The following is a 6,000-nucleotide window of genomic DNA, read 5'->3' as shown; positions in this document are numbered from 1 at the left end:
AATCTTAGCTCAAACGGCTGCAAAACCTGTTTGCCCAGCACGGGGATATTGAGTTCTATAAGATAAAGCCATAAATATGTTTGTCTGAGTCTTCTATCAAAAGTTACAGCGATTTATATGAAGTTGTACGAAAACGCTTTATTTCGCCAAGACAATGCGTTTCTCACTGTTACATGCATTTGAATGGGAAACTCGCCTGAAACAAAGTATAGGTTTTCATTATGTGAATAATTTTAAAATCTTAGCTCAAACGGCTGCAAAACCTGTTTGCCCAGCACGGGGATATTGAGTTCTATAAGATAAAGCCATAAACATGTTTGTCTGAGTCTTCTATCAAAAGTTACAGCGATTTATATGAAGTGGTTGAAAAACGCTTTATTTCGCCAAGACAGTGTATTTCTCACTGTTACATGCATTTGAATGGGAAACTCGCCTGAAACAAAGTATAGGTTTTCATTATGTGAATAATTTTAAAATCTTAGCTCAAACGGCTGCAAAACCTGTTTGCCCAGCACGGGGATATTGAGTTCTATAAGATAAAGCCATAAACATGTTTGTCTGAGTCTTCTATCAAAAGTTACAGCGATTTATATGAAGTTGTTCAAAAACGCTTTATTTCGCCAAGACAGTGTGTTTCTCACTGTTACATGCATTTGAATGGGAAACTCGCCTGAAACAAAGTATAGGTTTTCATTATGTGAATAATTTTAAAATCTTAGCTCAAACGGCTGCAAAACCTGTTCTGTTTGCCCAGCACGGGGATATTGAGTTCTATAAGATAAAGCCATAAACATGTTTGTCTGAGTCTTCTATCAAAAGTTACAGCGATTTATATGAAGTTGTACAAAAACGCTTTATTTCGCCAAGACAGTGTGTTTCTCACTGTTACATGCATTTGAATGGGAAACTCACCCGAGACAAAGTATAGGTTTTCATTATGTGAATAATTTTAAAATCTTAGCTCAAACGGCTGCAAAACCTGTTCTGTTTGCCCAGCACGGGGATATTGAGTTCTATAAGATAAAGCCATAAACATGTTTGTCTGAGTCTTCTATCAAAAGTTACAGCGATTTATATGAAGTTGTTCAAAAACGCTTTATTTCGCCAAGACAGTGTGTTTCTCACTGTTACATGCATTTGAATGGGAAACTCACCCGAGACAAAGTATAGGTTTTCATTATGTGAATAATTTTAAAATCTTAGCTCAAACGGCTGCAAAACCTGTTTGCCCAGCACGGGGATATTGAGTTCTACACAGCAAATTCAAAAGTGTTAAATTTTTTGGTGTTAATAGTCTCCTTGCAAAAGTAGAGTTAATTTTACTCTAAGTAGAGTCACATTCTTTTAATGTAACTCTGAGGTGTAAAATGATAGTAGTTAAAATCGAGTGTTAAAAATGAGTGTTTCGCTGTCAAATCTGGAGGTGTTAAAATGGAAACATTAACTCTTGACCTCTTAACTCTGAACTCCTAGAGGGGCTATGACACCAACAGAGTAAATTCACAGACTCCGCCCCCAGCACGGCTCCAATCGAAGCTGAAGTGAAGCCGTTTCAGAACATTTTGCTCTACATATTTGAGTTGTTTGCCATGCTTGGTAAGTCATTTTTTCAAAGATTGTTTCAATTGTTATTAGCTTTTACTTCTGTGGCTCTTTGGAGTTGAGACAAAGCTGTGTGAAAGGCATTAGCCATGTTGCTCGGTGATAGCATAATATTCTGTTTTAGCTAGCTGAAAGGTATTGTTTGCGGGCAAATACCACAGCCTTGAAAAAAAGCTTGCATGTGAATTTTCAGTCAAATCTTTGGTCAAATACACCTAAAACAATGTCTAGAATGTGAAATGTTGGTATAATGGTGCTGCTTGAAGCCTGAAAACGATCGCCCATAAAAAACAAACAAACGAGCAAACAGCAGTAGCAGACGTCCTGACTGGATTCTACGTTAGCATAGATCCCTCCAGAGTTTTGTGCACACGGTTTAGGTAAAAATGAAAAAGGTTGAGGTTTTACATTTAGTTCAGTATTACCTGTTGCCTGTGTCCTTGTCTTTTGGGAAAATACTTTACACAAGTAATGGCTCAAAGAGGATTCCTTTTTTTTTCTTACTGTGCTGCAATTGTTTACTGGATTATTTGTGCCATTAATGAATGTCAACTAATTTTTATTCGATCTCCGCACAGGATATGCTTGTGAAGATGGAATATGGGGGAGAGCAGAAGTGCGTTGAAGTTCCACAAAGTGATGAATGAAGGACATGCATATTGTATTGAAGAAATAAGTGATGAGAATGCTGTTATTTGCATTTACCATGTCAGACCTTTTGATAAACAAAATTCTAATGAAAGTGAGAACATGTATACTGTTACATCTTTCAGAAAATGTTTTGAAATTGTGGTGCGCAGTTCAGAATAAATGTTTTTCAACAACCATTGCATCTTTTTAGTAAATGTTTATTTCCAAAAGAAATTTCTAGAAGATCAGAACAGTAAAATTCCCACTTTTTAGAATGAATTAGAAGATAACTCTTACATAGTTAAACTAAAATACTCTTTGAGAGTTAATATATAAACTCTTAACACCAAGTGTTAAATGATCAACTCCAGACAGATTTGGTGTTTAACACTAAATCAGAGTTAACGTACCAACTCTCCAAAAAGAGTTAAATTAACACTCTCTGGTGTGGACCCATATAGACACTTTAATAGTGTTGAAATCAAATCCGACAGTGTTAATTTGGACATGCTGGATTTGCTGTGTATAAGATAAAGCCATAAATATGTTTGTCTGAGTCTTCTATCAAAAGTTACAGCGATTTATATGAAGTTGTACAAAAACGCTTTATTTCGCCAAGACAGTGTGTTTCTCACTGTTACATGCATTTGAATGGGAAACTCACCCGAGACAAAGTATAGGTTTTCATTATGTGAATAATTTTAAAATCTTAGCTCAAACGGCTGCAAAACCTGTTTGCCCAGCACGGGGATATTGAGTTCTATAAGATAAAGCCATAAATATGTTTGTCTGAGTCTTCTATCAAAAGTTACAGCGATTTATATGAAGTTGTACGAAAACGCTTTATTTCGCCAAGACAATGCGTTTCTCACTGTTACATGCATTTGAATGGGAAACTCGCCTGAAACAAAGTATAGGTTTTCATTATGTGAATAATTTTAAAATCTTAGCTCAAACGGCTGCAAAACCTGTTTGCCCAGCACGGGGATATTGAGTTCTATAAGATAAAGCCATAAACATGTTTGTCTGAGTCTTCTATCAAAAGTTACAGCGATTTATATGAAGTGGTTGAAAAACGCTTTATTTCGCCAAGACAGTGTATTTCTCACTGTTACATGCATTTGAATGGGAAACTCGCCTGAAACAAAGTATAGGTTTTCATTATGTGAATAATTTTAAAATCTTAGCTCAAACGGCTGCAAAACCTGTTTGCCCAGCACGGGGATATTGAGTTCTATAAGATAAAGCCATAAACATGTTTGTCTGAGTCTTCTATCAAAAGTTACAGCGATTTATATGAAGTTGTTCAAAAACGCTTTATTTCGCCAAGACAATGCGTTTCTCACTGTTACATGCATTTGAATGGGAAACTCGCCTGAAACAAAGTATAGGTTTTCATTATGTGAATAATTTTAAAATCTTAGCTCAAACGGCTGCAAAACCTGTTTGCCCAGCACGGGGATATTGAGTTCTATAAGATAAAGCCATAAACATGTTTGTCTGAGTCTTCTATCAAAAGTTACAGCGATTTATATGAAGTTGTACAAAAACGCTTTATTTCGCCAAGACAGTGTGTTTCTCACTGTTACATGCATTTGAATGGGAAACTCACCCGAGACAAAGTATAGGTTTTCATTATGTGAATAATTTTAAAATCTTAGCTCAAACGGCTGCAAAACCTGTTCTGTTTGCCCAGCACGGGGATATTTAGTTCTATAAGATAAAGCCATAAACATGTTTGTCTGAGTCTTCTATCAAAAGTTACAGCGATTTATATGAAGTTGTACAAAAACGCTTTATTTCGCCAAGACAGTGTGTTTCTCACTGTTACATGCATTTGAATGGGAAACTCACCCGAGACAAAGTATAGGTTTTCATTATGTGAATAATTTTAAAATCTTAGCTCAAACGGCTGCAAAACCTGTTTGCCCAGCACGGGGATATTGAGTTCTATAAGATAAAGCCATAAATATGTTTGTCTGAGTCTTCTATCAAAAGTTACAGCGATTTATATGAAGTTGTACAAAAACGCTTTATTTCGCCAAGACAGTGTGTTTCTCACTGTTACATGCATTTGAATGGGAAACTCACCCGAGACAAAGTATAGGTTTTCATTATGTGAATAATTTTAAAATCTTAGCTCAAACGGCTGCAAAACCTGTTTGCCCAGCACGGGGATATTGAGTTCTATAAGATAAAGCCATAAATATGTTTGTCTGAGTCTTCTATCAAAAGTTACAGCGATTTATATGAAGTTGTACGAAAACGCTTTATTTCGCCAAGACAATGCGTTTCTCACTGTTACATGCATTTGAATGGGAAACTCGCCTGAAACAAAGTATAGGTTTTCATTATGTGAATAATTTTAAAATCTTAGCTCAAACGGCTGCAAAACCTGTTTGCCCAGCACGGGGATATTGAGTTCTATAAGATAAAGCCATAAACATGTTTGTCTGAGTCTTCTATCAAAAGTTACAGCGATTTATATGAAGTGGTTGAAAAACGCTTTATTTCGCCAAGACAGTGTATTTCTCACTGTTACATGCATTTGAATGGGAAACTCGCCTGAAACAAAGTATAGGTTTTCATTATGTGAATAATTTTAAAATCTTAGCTCAAACGGCTGCAAAACCTGTTCTGTTTGCCCAGCACGGGGATATTGAGTTCTATAAGATAAAGCCATAAACATGTTTGTCTGAGTCTTCTATCAAAAGTTACAGCGATTTATATGAAGTTGTACAAAAACGCTTTATTTCGCCAAGACAGTGTGTTTCTCACTGTTACATGCATTTGAATGGGAAACTCACCCGAGACAAAGTATAGGTTTTCATTATGTGAATAATTTTAAAATCTTAGCTCAAACGGCTGCAAAACCTGTTCTGTTTGCCCAGCACGGGGATATTGAGTTCTATAAGATAAAGCCATAAACATGTTTGTCTGAGTCTTCTATCAAAAGTTACAGCGATTTATATGAAGTTGTACAAAAACGCTTTATTTCGCCAAGACAGTGTATTTCTCACTGTTACATGCATTTGAATGGGAAACTCGCCTGAAACAAAGTATAGGTTTTCATTATGTGAATAATTTTAAAATCTTAGCTCAAACGGCTGCAAAACCTGTTTGCCCAGCACGGGGATATTGAGTTCTATAAGATAAAGCCATAAACATGTTTGTCTGAGTCTTCTATCAAAAGTTACAGCGATTTATATGAAGTGGTTGAAAAACGCTTTATTTCGCCAAGACAATGCGTTTCTCACTGTTACATGCATTTGAATGGGAAACTCGCCTGAAACAAAGTATAGGTTTTCATTATGTGAATAATTTTAAAATCTTAGCTCAAACGGCTGCAAAACCTGTTTGCCCAGCACGGGGATATTGAGTTCTATAAGATAAAGCCATAAACATGTTTGTCTGAGTCTTCTATCAAAAGTTACAGCGATTTATATGAAGTGGTACAAAAACGCTTTATTTCGCCAAGACAGTGTGTTTCTCACTGTTACATGCATTTGAATGGGAAACTCGCCTGAAACAAAGTATAGGTTTTCATTATGTGAATAATTTTAAAATCTTAGCTCAAACGGCTGCAAAACCTGTTCTGTTTGCCCAGCACGGGGATATTGAGTTCTATAAGATAAAGCCATAAACATGTTTGTCTGGCTCTTCTATCAAAAGTTACAGCGATTTATATGAAGTGGTTGAAAAACGCTTTATTTCGCCAAGACAGTGTATTTCTCACTGTTACATGCATTTGAATGGGAAACTCGCCTG

This window comes from Diplotaxodon limnothrissa, linkage group LG2 (assembly GCF_057381915.1).
Source record: "Diplotaxodon limnothrissa isolate DT_005_m linkage group LG2, D_limnothrissa_male_GT1.1, whole genome shotgun sequence".
NCBI classification, from domain to species: domain Eukaryota; kingdom Metazoa; phylum Chordata; class Actinopteri; order Cichliformes; family Cichlidae; genus Diplotaxodon; species Diplotaxodon limnothrissa.
This window is presented reverse-complemented; position numbering follows the sequence as displayed.